Source organism: Hibiscus syriacus, unplaced genomic scaffold (genome assembly GCF_006381635.1).
Source record: "Hibiscus syriacus cultivar Baekdansim isolate YM2019G1 unplaced genomic scaffold, ASM638163v2 tig00112762_pilon, whole genome shotgun sequence".
NCBI lineage: Eukaryota > Viridiplantae > Streptophyta > Magnoliopsida > Malvales > Malvaceae > Hibiscus > Hibiscus syriacus.
Genome location: NW_024063399.1, coordinates 947,403 through 966,119, shown reverse-complemented (window position 1 = coordinate 966,119; position 18,717 = coordinate 947,403). Strand labels below are relative to the sequence as shown.

General features: G+C 35.8%; 3 pseudogenes; all 3 read left to right on the top strand.

The window, feature by feature from the left end:
- The first annotated feature begins 12 nt into the window (after positions 1–12).
- LOC120183473 lies at positions 13–4,369 on the top strand (annotated as a pseudogene).
- Positions 4,370–6,658: 2,289 nt separating this feature from the next.
- LOC120183493 lies at positions 6,659–12,990 on the top strand (annotated as a pseudogene).
- Positions 12,991–15,268: 2,278 nt separating this feature from the next.
- On the top strand, positions 15,269–18,666 carry LOC120183453 (annotated as a pseudogene).
- Positions 18,667–18,717: the final 51 nt, after the last annotated feature.

The window sequence follows — 18,717 nt, the reverse complement described above, 5'->3', positions numbered from 1 at the left end:
ATCGTTATTCAGACGACTGAGCGGCTTGAACCTAAGAGGTGTATGGATGAGGGCATTGGAGGCTTCGAATCGATAATAGAATGTGAGAAATTTTCTTTTCAATGTATAGTTTCCGCCTAATGTGCATATAGCATCGATGCTTAAGCTTTGAAATAGGCTATGTTTGTTTCGTTCACATCCATTGAGCGATGCATACCATCAAATGTTCATCTTTTCCCTTCTTGGATATGACTTGAACTGTATGCTGACTCCATATATTGAATATTGTTTAGCTAATTCCCAAAGTTTTATATATATAAATATATATATATATATATATATATATATATATATATATAATATATATGCATATATATTTTCCTTTATAGAGCCTTATGCTTCTTTTTGCTGTTACATGAAGCAGGGATCTGAGTCACAATCAAATTGGAGGGAGTATACCATCCAACATAACTCTCACCATCAGAAATCTGTATGTTTGACTACGATTTTTATATTTTATCCCTAGAGTATACTTTATAAGCCAATATAAGCAAATGTTGTGTTCTTTTCTATACTAAGCATATCCATGCTTTTCATAGGGAGTATACCATCCAACATGCCTCTCACCATCGGCTTTGTTTTCCTCTCCTTTCAGTTTTCTTTCAGGTAATCAGTTCAATGGGGCATACCGACTACTTTGTCTGCCTTATCGCAACTAACAGAATTGTAAGTTTAAGCCAAACTTGCTTATCCCGACATAGTACTCTGAGCTATAACCATTTTCATATTATTATTCAATATCCTACCATCATTCTCTTCAGGTTTTTGGATGATAACCATTTAAGTGGTGAAATACCAGATTCCTTTCAAGAGCTTAAGATTTTGGTCAACTTGTAAGCTCGTTAGTCATATAGCTTTTTCTTCTTGTTTGTTTTTCTAGGTTTAATTCTGACATGTTATGTTTCAGGGACCTATCAGGAAATAATTTGTCCGGCCAGTTGCCTCCCTCATTCGGGAACTTGTCATCTCTTAGCACGTTGTGAGTATTAATCTCAGTAAAAGATGAGGCCATTAGATCGATTCATAGGGAAATTTTTTCATGAATCGCATATTTTTCTTCTTATCATCAAGGATCATATATACTTTTTCTGTTGCAGGCACTTGCAGAATAATAAAATTCTGGGGTCCGGATGTTCTAGAGGATCTTCCCCTTTTGGATTTGTAGTCTTTTTCTTCTGAATTTTCTTCATCCAATAGTGATCTAGCATTAACCCGAAAGTAGGTTACCATTACAAACTGTCACTCTCTCTTGTGTAGGAATGTAGAGAAAACATACTTTTGGTCCTATACCTCCAAAGTTGCTTAATATTCCAAATTTCAGGTGAGTCCCCGGATTGTCTTGCATACCGTGGTTATAGTACATGATCTTTTATCTCCATGTTCAACCTCTCTGCTGACAACGCCCACCACTTCCTTAATGATACAACATCTTATCCGCAGGAATGATGGAAATCCCTTTAATACCACTGTTCTTCCCCACCACCACCACCACCACCAGCACTTCCACCAATTATGGCCAGGGCTCCATCTCCTTTAGAAGGACCTAGGCGGCGACCAGCCGGTGGACCTTCTTCTAATCTAGAATTACCTCAGAGAGCAAATGGAAGCGAATTTGGACGAACAAGAGGGTTATCGAGATTGCTGCTGCAGGGATATATACTTCTTGTTCTGGGAGTGTTTCTGCTTTTGGTGTGGAGATGCTTTAAAGGGAACAAGAATTCTAATAAGCACGGTGCAGAGCATATAAGAGCCCCAGTAAAAAGCTTAATCAAATTCAAAAATCTTCATCTCAACCAACTTATGAAACAGAGAAAGGTAACTTGATAATAGTCTACCCTTGTGGCTGATCTTGTAAATTCTCTGCTTTTGTCTACCTCTTGTTGTAATTGAAAAGCACTATGTTCAACAGTTGATAACGTTGCTGTCATGAAGCCAGCAGACGTGTCTGGACTAGAAAGTGGCGATACAAGAGTGAGTCCGAAGTTACAAGATGAACAGCTTCTCAATGCAACTACGAGGCCTACAAGTTCGAGGACCAAGAAAAAACATGAGAAAACAAGGGAGGTGTGGATGTGAAATCCAAGTCAATACGACCATCACTACCTCCGCCTTCATTTCTCACAGTGGAGGAGGGCAGTGTAAGCCCAATAATACCCACAGAAAAAACCGAGCCTGGTTGCTCTTCTACAGGTAGGGACTCATGTTCTTGAATGTGAGTGCCTTCTCCATTGCATCACTTCAGCAGTATACAAACAGCTTTGCAGAGGAAAATTTTATTGGAGAAGGGATGCTTGGTGGCGATTACAAGGCTGAGCTTCCAGATGGGAAGGTAAGATGAGTCCGATACCCTAGTATGCAATATAATGACAATTGAGTTTGTTCTTATGTACAGGCTCCCTACTTTATGTTCCTTTTGTTGTTATTTCATTTTTTCATTAAAGAGACGGAGAGTTACTATCGGCGAGTTTCTTTCACCCCTCTCTAGTATCTGTATGTTTGACATTCTTTTGTACTCTTTCATAGCCACTTGCCATCAAAACTGGACACTAGAGCTTTGAGGTGGAAGAGTGATGCCGAATTTCTTGAACTAGTATCTACTATCTCTAAACTTAGGCATCCGAACATTGTGGAGCTTGTGGGTTACTGTAACGAGTATGGTCAACGGTTACTTGTTTATCAATATTGCAAAAATGGGACACTGTATGATGCATTGCATGTTGATGATCAGATGCATAAGAAGCTTTCATGGAGTGCCCGTGTCCGAATAGCACTTGGAGTTGCAAGAGCCATACAGTAAGTTAGCCTTTTGTATTTGAGCAGGTTGCATCACCTTTTATATGATGCTTTGATGAAACCCAGAAGAGCCCAAAATTCTGTGCTCGTGACTTATACGAATGTCTATATTCTCGATGTTTTCAAGCAACCTATCAATCAAAAACTGAGTATTTCTTTTTATGCTCGGTTTGATAGGTATCTGCATGAAGTATGCCAACCACCCATTATGCACAAGAATATCAAGTCTGTGAATATCCTCTTCGATGACAAACTTGCAGTTCGTCTCTCAGAATGCGGTTTGGCTCCTCTGTTGTCGTCCGGCTCTACAAGTGAGGTAATTTTGGATAAACTTGTGTATATCTCTCTGTGATATTTGGATCTATCAAATATATATGTTTTTTTGGAGACTTCCGACCATTTCTTTAAATCATACCCTCGAGGACTGCCCTCGAACAGTGAGAAAAATTAATCTAATTTGTTGCCAAAAAAAAAAATTAATGGGGTATGAGAGTTATGGATATGAAACTATAGAGGAATATTTGCGAGAGGACAAGAATTGATTTTCCTACTACTGCATGAACACTGTTAAGATGTGCATAACTGCATTTTATTGGTGTTTTTGTATTAACTTATGAGATCATGGCTAATATCGGTGCATGATTTCTCAGTTCTCGGGAAGCCTTTTTGTATCGTACGGTTATGCAGCCCCGAAATCGAGTTTGGACCTATACTTGCCAGAGTGACGTCTATAGCCTTGGCGTTGTAATGTTAGAACTTCTCACAGGGCGAGAATCCTTCGACAGGTTAGCCAATCCGGCATCTGTGTTAACATTTGTGTGAAGTTAATTCATCAACCATTTGAATCTTTTACCTTACTCAGCTTATATTAACAACACTTCTAGGTCACGCCCTCTGGGGGAGCAATTTCTTGTTAGATGGGCAATTCCACAGCTTCACGATATCGACGCATTGTTTAGGATGGTCGATATCACCCTAAACGGAGTGTACCCAGCGAAGTCATTGTCACGCTTTGCCGATATAATATCTAGATGTGTACAGGTAAACTTTAAATTAATACTACTTTTGTAGCATGCCTTATGTGATAGTGAAATCCCTGGAATATCCGAAATCTTCCCATATTTATATCTAATCTTCTTGCAGTGGGAGCCCGGATTCAGACCGCCGATATCCGAAATCGTCCAAGACCTTCTGCACATGCTTTAAAGGTGAATCGTTCAAGCAATGTTCCTGTATATAGAAGCATTTCTTTGAAAAGAGATGTCAGCTTAAGAAGAATGGATGATTACAAGGTTTATCTGCCAAAGCGCGGATTGTCGGATGCTTCCTGTAATATATATCTGCAGCTTAGTTACATTAGAAATCTCACTGACCTTCTAACAGCAAATTTTTTTTTCCAGGCCTCACCCCTTTTGTTTCCATTTTGAGTGGGGAGGGGGTGCTAATATTATTGTGCATCGGTTGATATGTGTTCTCTCTGCCTAAGGTGTCTTGAGTGTTGTACTGTTGTATGATATTTGAAGACGACTTCCTTTGTTTCGAGTAATGTGAGATTAAGGTTTCGAAATAAAAATTAAGCTATTTAGTTCGGTAATATTATTTGACAACGATAACTATAAGGGATTTATTCAAGTAGTAAGTAATTTGATATCGTTAAAATAAAGTTTCGAGTTTGAATTTTTGTGTATACAATAATTTTTTACTAAGAGATTCACTTATTAATATTATGTAGTCGACGCAAATCGATTCAGATTAGTCAAAATAAAAAGTAAAATTTTAGAATCGAGAGGACAATAAAAAGTAACACAGGTAAATATACCCGTTAACTATTGGTTTCAATGTCCAATTTGCCCCCAAGACCCACACAACATTTTAATATTGGTTTTTTGATATGATAAAATCGACATTTGAACAGCTTGTGCATGATTTGATTTAGGTACAAGGTGGTTAACCACCAATCCTTTAACTAATTTATAGGAGTCTGTTTGTATAATATAAATATACCCATTGCATTAGGATCTTTATTCTTTTTCTACTATAAAAATGAATGTCCCTTGTTCCCATATGTAATGGGGTAAGGAGGAAATAAGATAGTAGGTTGCTCCCAACACCAGGTTGAGAGCAGCTTCCGTAGAAGATTTCCGAATTATGAAATGCCCTCCGTGAGACTCGATCCCACGACCTCAAGATTAAAAACCTTGTGCTCTACCAACTGAGCTAGATAGCATCTCCAAAACAAACATGTTATCTTTATGATGATAATTTGATCAATACTATAGGTTTTGATCTAATTTGATTCTATAAGATTTGTCTTTTCAAAAGTTAAATTTCGTGAAAGATAATGTCGAATTACGTAAAAAAATCCGACCCGACCTAAAATAATAGTATAATCTCTTTCTCTATATTTATTTATTTTATTAGCCATATATATTTAGAGATATAATCTCTCTCTTCTCTATATATATTGATCAAGTACTTATTTTATCAAATTAAAATTATAACATTTTTATATTTGTGTCAAATAAGTGTGGGTTTTTACTCCAAATTTTGAGTTAGATTAGTTTCAAGTGGAAGAATAATTTTTTTCGAATCGAGTCAAGTTGACCGAAAACTCAAGTGCCTGACTCAATCTAATCTATGACCATCTTTAGTTATGTCACTCAAGAATCTAATAATCTTGTTCCTCCTTTTTAATATATCAATATATTCAATTCATTAATTGATTAATTTGAATTGACAGATCAAATATTATATAGATTCATATAAGAGTGGATCTCTGATACGTAATCTAATACCCGTAACATTAGAACAACTTATAATTAATATTTATTCTTTAGACACACTCTTATGTTTAAAATGTAGATTACAATAAAATCAATATTACAATATACAAACAAATAAATTAAAAATTAAAATATATATTAAATAACTCTGAACAAATAAACCAAATAATAGTTCCCAACTTCTCATAAGCATTAGCTAAGAGTGCTTTATTTATAATTTAAGATATACATTTAACAAATTACTTGTAACAAAAATTAAGAAAATTTATTGCTTATATGTTTTTAATTTCTATAAAGGCGACGTTGATTAGTATTTAAATTAACCTATTATTTGGTTATTTTATCTTATTTTCCGTTGAGTCTAAAAAAAAAGTGACATAATTAAAGTTGTTATTAAACCGACCAAATGACAAGCTAACTAACTTTAAAGTCAGCTAATTTATAAGTTTATTCATGTCCACATCTTCTAAAATTCTCAATCCAATGAGTAAAACTGAAAATTAAATTTGAAGGATCTCTCGTTCTGTTAAGGGTTTAATTACACGGAAGATTCTCGTACTATTATCTATATTTTAAAATAGTCCTTAAACTTTATAATATTTAACTGAATCCAAATTATCATTGCAATAAGTGTATCATATTTTTAAACATATTTCGTATTCGATCTAAAGGAATATTAACAATTAATCAATTTAATTGAGACAATATTAATAGTTTGATTAATTAATTTGAACTTAAAATCAATTGAGAGAGGAAAGGGACAAAAAACCCTATACCACGAGTGTTTCAACAGGGGATCCAACGGACACGTCAACACGTAGAGGACAATGGCAGAGTTAATTACACTATTGCGACAGCTAATACACTAAAAGGGTATTTTGGTCAGAAAATAAACAGTCAATAAAACTGGGTTCAATCATAACAGGGTCTACACAAATTATAGTCTTTTATAGTCACTCGTAGCAGTTCGAGGAAATTAAAAGAGTTTTTTTTTTAAATAAAAAATAATTTAATTTTCTTTTGAATTTTTCCAAATTTTTGTTATTTGTTATTTGAATTTTAAGCTACTTCACGTTCTCACCAGAATTTGGTTACTAGCTCTTATTGGAATTCTTGGTGGGTTTACTTTCCGGGAAAAGTAAACATTTTCCTCTTTTAAGTTTCAAAATTTTGACCTTTTTTTAGCTGAATCTTTGAGGAACAGTTTCGTGCGAAGCTCATTGTGATCTGCGGCTCCAGTATTAGATTCCGATCTCGTTTTGGATTCATTTTCGTGGAAAAATGGCGAAGCGTGGGTATAAGCTACGTATCCTTGAGCTTAAATTATTATATTTTGTTTAGTATTGTTATTGGAATGCGTAGCTTGATTTAACTTCATTTATTTAGTTCTAAGGTGAGTTCTTAGCTTATATTGAATGCTGTGAATTTCAGCTCAATTTTTTCCTTTGTAAAATATATATATTTTTAATTGATTGAATTTCCCATGTTCGCTACTTTGGTTTTACCTCAAACTATAAAGGAAAAAAAGGAACGAAATTGAAGTAATTAATCTTGGTTCTAAAAAAAACCTACAGCTTATATGAAAGATTTGCTCTTTAACAAATAATGCTGGTCTGGACTTAATTAATCTCAAGTTGAAGAGAAAACTCTACAAAAAATGGCTGCTTCATTTCTTTGCTTCCTTGACAAAAATGAATGTAGAGGAATTTGTGGCTCATGCTACTAATGTGAATTGCCTAAGTATGGGAAGAAAGACATTTAGGCTTTTTGCTACAGGCGGAGATGATCATAAAGTTAATGTTTGGGCAATTGGAAAGCCCACTTCTCTGATGGTAAATTTTTTATGCCGTCTCTCGTAGATTATTGCCAATTTTGGCTTAGTAATTGCTTTTGGATTAATAGATGCTGATAAGAAGAGTATTCTGACGTACATGTTAATGTGTAGAGTCTTTGTGGTCATACTAGTCCGGTGGAATCTTTAGCTTTTAATTTGCCAGAAGTCTTGGTGCTCGCCGGATCATCTACAGGTGGAATAAAGCTTTGGGATCTGGAAGAAACAAAGAGTAAGTATTTGATTCCTCCTTAGGAAACTATGTTAAGAGTAGTGCCTTCTCTATCAGTTAAATGTCAAATGATAACAATACCATGGTGGAAGCTTGTTAGGAATAAAGAACAATGTGGGATAAGATATTTTGCAACTCCAGCACTTAACTTTTAAGCTTTCACCTGTTCAAAACTTGAAACATTTGGATCACTGGCTTTTGTTTCTAACTGAAATTGAGTAAGAATCAACTTGTGAAATGCTTGACGTTGTTCTTGAAGTGTAGTGCTTCGCGGGCTTTCTGGACACAGATCAAATTGCACTGCCTTGGAATTCCATCCATTTGGTGAGTTCTTTGCATCTGGTTCCTTGGACACAAATCTAAAGGTTTGGGATATCAGAAAGAAGGGATGCATTCATACATACAAGGGTCACACTCGAGGCATTAGTACGATTAGATTCACTCCTGATGGCCGCTGGGTTGTTTCTGGTGGATTTGATGATGTTGTAAAGGTAACTTAGGAACCATACCATAATCTGCATTGAACGTGTCATCAATTTTTTTATCTAATCATTTCACCTTTGAATACTGTCACTACTTAAAAGATATGGGATCTTACTGCTGGAAAACTCTTGAATGAGTTCAAGTTTCATGAAGGCCATATTCGCACCATAGACTTCCATCCTCTTGAGTTTCTATTAGCCACAGGTGAGTCTTTGACTTCAGTACGAGTATGTAGGTTATTATAGTTTCATTTCCTTTTTTTCTGCATTGTTTGTCAATACCTGCTTGATGAAAATTATTTTTCAGGTTAAGGTGGAATAAACTTCCTTAACTTGCTTGCAATGATCAGATCTTTTTCAGTAAGCTTTTAACTATTAAGTTGGGAAAATGACTTGGCAGTCCACGACTCCACGTCTCATGCATACATCTTTTGTAAATATATTGAAAATTCAATGACTTCAAATTTGTTCCTTTTGACATATTGTAAATGGAACGTGTAACTATTTTTGAATTGTTTACTATCTTGAAATCAGTATTTTATTGGGAATATCTTAATTTATGGTGACCAAAATTTTCAGGTTCAGCGGACAGAACAGTTAAGTTCTGGGATTTAGAAACCTTTGAACTGATTGGATCTACGAGACCTGAGGTATATAAGCTAGAAGTTTGCTCTTCCTCCTTTTCCACTGTCCCCTCTGCCCAATCTTATTTTATGTTACAATGAGTCATTTACTTTATCAATTAATTTAAGGGAAGAAGAGAAAGAAGTCAAGGAATTATTATAATTACTGACTTTCCTTTTTCTTTTAAAACCATTTTTTCCCCTATGCCCAACCATCCATGCGATGTAGAATGGTAGGAAGACCTATTCTATCATACTAGTCACGTAATGTTTCTGCATTGGAGGCATATTGTATGGTTTAATTGACATAGTTACTTGTTCATTATCCTGCAAACTTTCCAAGCATGAGAAACATATTCTCTTTAAAGGAAATGATAGGAGTAAAAAATGAAAGTCTCGTTATTTATAATAACCTTTTTCATTGTAATTTTATATTTTCATTCTTTTCAGGGTAATGGGGTTCGCTCAATTGTCTTTCATCCTGATGGGGGAACCTTATTCTGTGGAGCCGATGATGGTTTGAAGGTTTTACCTTCTTTTGTAAAATCTGTCTGATTCTATCTGAAATTAGCAAAAATCTGAATCTTTGTTGTCATTATTGTAGGTTTATTCATGGGAGCCAGTAGTTGTCATGATTCTGTTGATATGGGATGGTCAACACTTGGTGACCTTTGCATCAATGAAGGCAAACTTTTGGGTTGTTCATTCCATCAAAATTCAGTTGGAGTTTGGGCCGCAGATATTGCAGTATTTACATGCATTCTTTTCTTACCTTGCATTCCCATATGTTGGTTCAATTTTATACTGCTGCCCTTTAGTTCTGAGTCTTAGTGACAATTTATTGGTCTTACATTTCTTCCTAAATGCCTTGTTTTGCACATGTCTCAGCATATTGAATCATATGGAAGAAACGACCAAACAAAGAACTTTAATCTTGAGAGAAGTTATTCTTCGGTAAAAGCGGGGGGTGTCATGAGGTCTACTTTGGGATCACGACCCTTGTCTCCTGATTGTGAGACAAAGGATATAAAGAACATATATATTGACAGTAAGTTTGCCTTTCGGTTGCTTCTATTATTTCAACTGGTTGTTCTACCTATTGTTACTTTGTTGGCATGGCCGATATCCACCTGTTTTTGGAGTTCGATAGCAACCCTGGTGAAAAATGTGAAAATAAATTTAATTTTGGCATGCAAAACTTTTTAATAGTGCTGAAGCTATATTTTCTTTGACATGACGTTCCCATTTCTGTAAAAAGCTGCTGGCAGTAATCATATTGCCACACGGAAAGATGGCTCTTTGAGTTCTCCGAAAAAAGTGTCACTCCCAGTAGATGCCTGTGAAATAAGTAATCTGGAAACAGAGAAGCCGAGTCCTGGAACAGAAGTTAATGTTAAATCTAATGGACAGTCTGATAAAAAGTCTTTATCACAGCAAGTGTTGTTCAACGGGAGAACCCTACTGTTAAAAACTCTAGCAATGCTGCAAAAGAAACCATCACCTTTTCAAGGACAAAACCAGGCATGCTGCTCAAACCAGCTCACGTTAGAAGACCATCTGTCAACAAGTTCGAGGTTGAAAAGCAGTCGGCTGTAGTTGAATCAGGTGCTCTTAGCAATATAAAAAGCGGTTTAGACAGTGAAAAGTATGAACTCTCAAACTGGGGTTGTATCAGAAGATGGAGCTAGAAAATCATGTGATGAAAAGGATTCAAACATCAAGACTGTTGTAGAGAAGTCTGAAAAGGTGTTATCGACACAGACACCCCCTAATCAAGAAACTTGTAAGTTTTATTCTACATCATTTTATCATTTCTTCTTAAGTCGGTTATGGTCATATATTTGTACGCTAGAGGTTGATTATTAGTGATTAGTTTCTTCTTACATTGTTCTTCTTACATTGTCAGGTGATGAGTCCCTTCCTTGCATCAAAGATTCAAACTCTGTCAAAATTGTCAGAGGAGGTACACTTTACTTTCCTGCCAACTCTTTTGAGTATAAAATTGGATGTATTTTGATCCTTTTATATTTCTCTCTTGGCAGTGGCTGTTGTTTCAGGGAGAACACGCACGCTGGTTGAGAAGTTCGAACGAAGAGAGAAATTAAACACTAGTGATGATCCGGGAACTAACAGTACTCCTGCAGTACCTGAAACAGATAGAACGCCAGCCATAAAGGTAAGCTAATTGTATTTTTCCCCTCCAAATAAACACTAGTGCATGTACTTTTATGTTTTTATTACTGATTTAAATAAAATTATCATGCTTTCTTCCAACAGAAAGGAGAGATACAAATATCCGAAACAAAATCAGTCTCTGTCAATGATATTAACCAGAGCAGAAGCCAAATTTCTAGAGTGGAATCAACTTCAAGCTGTGAGGGAAGTTCTATTGATATTCAGATTTCTAAAGGGGAAGCAACTCCCATTCTGATGAGATCATTACAGGAGATCAAATTTCTAGAGGAGAATTAAGCTCTCCAACTAATAGGATCATTACTGGAAACCAAACTTCTAGAAAAGGATCAACCATTACCCCTGAGAGGATCATAATTGGAAACCAAATTTCTAGAAGGGAATCAAACTCGGCAACTAGTGTCATCATTTCTGGAAATCAAATTTCTAGAAGGGATTCAAACTCGGCATCTAGTGGCACCATTACTGGAAACCAAATTTCTAGAACAAAATCAACCAGAAGGGAATCAACTTCCATTGCAAGTGGGATCATTTCTAGAAATCAAATTTCGCGAAGGGAAGCAACCTATGCTAATGATAGAAGTGGACCAAATGGTACTATTAGTACTGATAATCAAATTTCTAGGAGGGGATTGAGTTCTGCTAATGACGAGAGTGTTACTGTTATTGAAAGCCAATTTCAAAGGGCTCATCAATCTCTTCTGATAATGGAAACATAATTGAGAGTCTAATGCAAACGCATGATATATTATTAAGCACTCTTAGGTCACGCTTGACAAAATTACAGGTAAACTTAGCTGTCTGTTTAATATTCGATGGCTGCATTATAACTGTTTCTAATGTATTGGATATTGAAAGACCTCTGGATATCTGCACAAACAATGGATTGTAGAATATTGTATCATTATTAGGTTTAGAAATGTGCATTTTAATCTAAAAACCTGTGATGGGTGTCAAATGTAAGTTTAGTTAAAAGAACATGGGGAAAGGAATCTCCATCATGTTTCGGTAATTCGTTTTCCACTTGCAATATATATATATATATATATAGATTAGATTTCTTAATTGATTTTTCGGTGAACTTATAGGTGGTGCTACACTTTTGGGAGAAGAATGACATCAAAGGTGCAATTGGTGCCCTGCGTAAACTGCTGATCATTCTGTGGGTATTTATTGGAAGATTTCATGTGTGCTGATTTTTTCTTTTTTGAATGATGGTTACAAGTAGTAACTAAAGGCCTGTCATGCATATTTTCTCGTACTTAGAGTCGACTACTTTTGGTGCAGGTGCAAGCAGATGTAATCAGTGTTCTGACTGATAAAATGGAGATCCTTACCTTAGATCTGTTTTCTGGCCTGCTTCCTGTGCTCATGGGCTTATTCGATAGTAAAACGGAAAGGTAAGTTTTGCAACGAAGTTCCTGTTCTTGGTATTGTTAGTTATTGTATTCCATCCGTTTCTTTCAAATCATAGCATTTCGTCCCATCAAGACATAAAATACCGTTTGGTCATGTCGGTGCAAATGTTTAAATAATCTGCATTCCTACTTATAATGTTCTTACTAATTTTTGTCTTGTGATATAAATATACAGGCACGTAAATATCTCATTGGAGATGCTCCTAAAGCTTGTAGCGGTATTTGGTCCAATGATACGCTCAACTGTGTCGGCTCCACGTTGTGTTGGGGTTGATCTGCATGCTGAGCAAAGGTGTTATTATACTTATTTATGGATATATCCGCTTCTCAATTTCTCCTCTATTGTGGATTCGACGAAGTCGCTTATGAACTAATTGGTTTTGAATATTTGAACACAGGCGAGAATGCTGCAATCAGTGTTTTACGCAGCTGCAAAAGATTCAGAAACTTCTTCCACTACTCGTAAGGTTAGATGCTTAAATGATTTAGGAACGTATCACATTTCTTAATCACAGCTTCCATTATAATTATAACTCGATATCCATAACAACAGTTTGCATATCATGGCATTTATATGTTTTTACCCTCTTGAGTGATGGAACCTCGAGCTGCCTAATTGCTTCCTTGTTAAGTGAATATCCACATCAAGAACTGAGGGGCGTGATATGTCAAGAACTGAATATACAAGAATGACGATGAATGCCGCTACGGCACCAACTGTAAACCATCTTCCATCGAGATATGGAAAAGAAAAGGTGGCTGAGCTGAAGCCACTTATAAAAAGATTAAAACTCCATAGAAGGCCAGTTCGTATCTTTTATATCGTGGATGCTCAATTTGTCTCGCCACCCTGCAATTTCATTCTCTCGGCTTTTATCAATACCGGAATGCTAGCTTGACTAAGTATGGTTGCTCGCGATGCAACCGTGACATCTTGAAGATGGAAGAGGCCAGCCAGCCAGCTTTGTGAATCTCAATGTCTCTGGTACTACAGGAAACCTCTTGCATTTCTTTTGATCGAGTATAGCGTTGTTAGTAATCTCGTTTGTTTGTCAAAAATGTAAGCATGCCCTAATGCAAATATACATGTACTCTTCAGTTATATATATTCAATGAAATATGTGAATTCCTTGATGCCCTTTTTCTTCGGTTTTTACTATTTAAATATTTTAGTATGAGAATTTATTATGTAATTAAAAGGGAGTGTTATTTTTTTTTAAATCACTGAGTTTGAGCATTTATTGTAAGGGGTGTATACGTTATTAATGATTAAGTATGATTATGAATATATATTATCTTGTAATCTTTGTGCTCTTTTACGTTAGTAGATGGATTAAATTTATTTATATTATTGTATTATTTGGATTAAAATTGGTGTTACAAACAATAACAAATAATAAAAAGAAATGAAGTAAATACATGAATGTTATATGAAAATTTTGTATTATAAGAAAAATCACGAATAGAAGGTAAAAAAAAATCATTAAATCAAGATAAAATACAAAAGATGTAGAGAGACACAAATGAACTCTGAACACTCCATGAGACATCCGAAAACCTCTCTCTATTCCGAAATCTTAGGTACATACTTCTAGTTGTATGATCACTTGACGACTTAAAATATAAAATTGTATCATATATCACACTCCCAACAAGATCGATAGTGAGCTACAACCTCAAACTTATCGATTGAAAGGCCTTTACATATAAGTTTTTATTTTTTAGGTTTAATATAAAAATAAGGTATAGTTCAAAGTTAACTTTAGTTGTCTAGTATTTCTAACGTTACATTTTCAGCTGCATAGATTGTAACAACAATTAAATTTAGTCTTTAAGTGACTTAGGTTGTCTTTATAAAATTATAAAAAAATATTTTTTTGAAAAAAAACTCATGAATTTATAAAATTATAAAAAAAATCCTAAGTCCCTAATATATCTAATTTCAATCCCCTTAGATCCGACGACCTCTATAAGAGTCGTCAATCGATCTAATGCCACCGAGTGAAACCCCTTACTTCTACCCTTATATTGTTGATAAAATCCCAATGATTGAAAAATCTACTTGTCAATGTTCGTACGTGGGATTAAGAGTAAAAAACGAGGAGAAGGGGAGGGGAAATTACGGCTAAGGGTGGGAGGCATGGGGGTTTGGATTTTATTTTTTTGTTATTTTTTTTAAATAAAAGTTTTAAATATATATAAGCATGATACGTGTTAGAATAATTTTTTAACAATTATTATAGTTCATACATTTAAAAATATAATACTCGAATCATTAAACACTTATTTTTATTGAAAAATCTTTACGTACTTAAAATTAATTTTAAATATAACTTGAATACTTATTTTTACATTAAATATTTTTTACAAACCAAATTATATTACAAACTTTTTAGATCGAGTCAAAATAAAATTTAGGCTATACTTTATAATAACTAGAGTTTTAAAATTCAAAAAGTATATAAATTAAATTTGACCAAAATATAACATATAGACTAAATTGAGATCTTATTCACAATAGATGAATTAATGACAGAATTTGACCGATCCTAATTAAGAAAGGAGTTAAATTTTCATTTACAAAAGTGGATATAGTTCAAGCTAATATGTCTGCCCAAACAGAAACCAAATACAAAAATAGTGTAATAATTAAAATATAAAACATAAAAATAAAATAAAATAATAATAATTATTGTTGTTGTTGTTATTTTTTTTTTCATTCGTCCATGCTTTTCGCACTAAAAAATTATAATCTTTAATTTATTCCCTAAAAAAAAGAAACGAAATTGCATCTTTGAAAATCGTTAATCTCCCGTTCTCTCTCTTCAATTCATCGACTTTGTTCCGCAAAATCTCTTTAATTTCTCCGCTGAATCCTTTCAAAAATTCAAAAACTTCAAATTCCATTAAAAGAATACCCAAAAACCCGCCTTTTTGTTTTTTTTCCTGGCTTTTCTTAGGGGCCGGCTGTGGCTAACGTGCGCTAGAATTGCCTAAGGCGAAGGCAGATGAGGTGCCTTCTTAATCAAATTAAAGTTTCTGGTGGTGGGTGTTCGTCGTTATTCTGTTGTTGAAAATTAAATCTCGACCGTACACGTTTGCACAAGAACGGAGATGATAACGGGGCGGTGGGGTACGTGGGAGGAGCTTTTGTTAGGTGGGGCGGTTCTCCGCCACGGTGCCCGTGATTGGAATCTCGTCGCTTCGGAGCTCCGAACCCGAACCGTTTCTCCTTCGGATTTCACTCCCGAGGTTATTATTAACCAATTAATACACTTTTAAATTCAATTAATGAAGTCTCATCTGATTTTATCCGTTTATTTAATTCTGATCTATGGCATTAAATGAAACGGGAAATGCATGAAGACAGCGACACATTTTCTGTGGCAAACATGTCTTGACTTTCACAACCATATTGTTCCCATTTGCATGATTTTGATTTTCATCACACATCATTTATTTAAAAAGTTTTAAAGAATTTACTCAAAAAATTGAAGTAATTGTTATTGGTCAGTGTCAATGATGGCTTCTTGGTTGTCACACGATGCCCACGTGAGCGATGTTGTATTAGTGGTAGGCCTTGAAATCATGCATGAATAAATCTAAACTTTGGTTAACAATGTTGATGTATAACGGATGAAGTAGTGGGGGTTTACGATGATTTAAAAAATTGTGGAAGGAGATGATTGATGCGATGATAATGGTTCATCCGTTTTGGAGTGGACGAACAGTCACCAAAGATTTTTTTTTTTTTGAAAATGAAAGATTATAAGTCGAGGGGTTCAAAGCCCGACAAATTAAATTTATACTTCTGGTCATGTCTAAAAGTTCAAGTGCCATCTTATCTGGGTGCTCCGGTCACAGTACAGCAAGTAATGTATGATCTTCAGGGAATATATATATATAATTGCAGCCATCATTATCCACTGATCTTTTCCTTAATTTGCATCGGCTTATGCTTATTTTTGTTTCGTACAATCTACTTTCCGAAAACAATAGAATTTGTCCTAATGTTTAATAATAACGACCCAAAGTTCGATCTGGTTAAGGGATGTAGGTTGGCTCGTGTGACGTTTACGTACGATCTTTTACGGTGCACCATCCATTATTGAAGTTGTTATGAATGATGTTTAAGAGTTTGTATGAACCAACTTATTTAGCAACTCTTCTATATGAACTCTTGTTAATGCGGGAGGGAGTTTAGATGATAGTACTGCTATTTCTCTGCAGTGTGTGAAATTATTCGTCCGGTTCGGTTTTGTTTATTCATGATTTTATCTGATGAAGTCGGTATATTTCTGCAGGTTTGTAAGGCTAAGTATGAGGATTTACGACAGCGTTACTCGGGTTGCACGTGAGTAATCCTGTCCGGATTTTGTTCGCATGCTTTACATTATGATATCCGATGCTTTGTTAACCTTTTTTTGTTGCATTTTCATTCTTAGAGCTTGGTTTGAGGAGTTACGTAAACAACGAATGGCGGAGCTGAGACGAGCTTTAGAGCAATCTGAAGATTCGATTGGGTGAGTAATTTGCCTTTACTGCCGGCTGGGATATGGTTAATCATATAGTTCAGCACATTTATTCTTCTCAGGCAAATGCATTAGCCTACTCCTTTTAGGAATCTGTCAATGGATTCAGCTGTTGGAGTTCCATAATACTTAAATCTAGTTTTTCGGGATAGTCCTAGTTTCTTTCGATTGCATAACGGAGTGAACTTAACTTTGCGAAGGTATACTTAAATTGAGTTTCGGAATTTGGTCGAGTTTATAGTTTCAGATGTCTCCGAGTACATGGACTTGTATAGGGTTTGTTCTTCGTTTCTGTTTGTTTTTTACACCCTAAAAACTTGCATTATTGCATTAATATTTCACTGGGCTCATGCTAGACCTTTGTAGGTCGTTGGAATCGAAGCTTGAAAGCTTAAAGGCTGAGAAAAGAGATGATTCACCGGTTGGCTACGATTCCAGTCGGACGGAATCAGTCCTACCATGTCCTAAATCTGAAGGAGTTGCATTTTCCAGTAAGGATACATGCAAGGATGGCCTCTCTGCAGGTAGTTTCACACAGGAAGCCGAGACAAAATGGGCACCTGATTGTCCGGTTCCAGCTGCAGTGCCTGTTGAAGAGATGGACTCGAAGCCGGGAAATTCACCGACCTCAGTCGAGGCAGAGAAAATTTCGAACTTTGATAATTTGGCAGATGCTTTCCTTGGAGGACAGTTGCGGCGTATAAAGAAGAAGAGGGAAGAGGAAGAGAAAATATTGCAGTAAGGATGCCAAAGAAGCTAGTGTCGGAGAAAGTGAGTTTCTTGGGACATCGGATTTCGCAAGCGTCTCGTGGTGCAAAGAAACTTCAGCAAGCAACTCTGCGCACATTGGCAGATCTTCAGGTGTTGAGGATCAGAGCAGGGATTCTAGGAAGGAAGTGTTCGACGAAATAATGGGAATTTTCAGTTCTGTGGCAGAGAACGATTGTGCTTCCGTATTTCGACGAAGGCTTGATAGCCAGGTAAGAACGCCGTGCTTCCGTATCTCGGTTTAGTTTGTTAATGATGTCTGCTGTGGTTTCATTCAGTTGTACTAAATCTTTATGTTGATAAATAGATATCTCAACATTGTTCTTTCCTCACATTCAGAAGAGAGGGAGATACAAGAAAATGATCCTCCGGCACATGGATTTCGACACTATAAGATCACGAATCGGCGATAACTCGATCATATCTGTTAGAGAACTCTTTCGGGACATGCTGTTAGTTGCCAACAACGCGTTGGTTTTCTACTCGAAGAACACACGTGAATACAAATCCGCGCTACTTCTTAGACACATCGTCACCGTAACTTTGCGACAACATTTCAATGAGTACGGAGGTAAGGTTCCGATAACTACTTTTACCTCTCCCAGACCAATGCATAAGCCTCCCGCGAAGCCACGAAGCATTCGTCCCGGTAATCATAAACAGCTGGGAAATGCAACCAATAATAAGAATCCAGTGGTAGGGAATTCACATGTAAATAAAAAACCAACCAGTGCAAACTCTCCTCCATCAGTAGAATCGTTGGCAGTGACGAAGAAGGGTCCGGCTCGGCCGAAAAAAAGGGGATGTGGACGTGCTAGTCAAAAGTCCGAAACTCCGGCAAAAGGAAGAAAGAGAAGTCGAGCCCGGTGATCATGTTGTACAATGTGTAATTGATCTTTTTGTTTTTCTGATTGTACTAAATGTAGAGAGGTGTCCTTATGGTGTAAAATTTTGCCATTCTACTTTTTGGAAAACAGTTGCAGAACTGCACTCTCAGTTGTAACACTAACACTAATCAGTGAA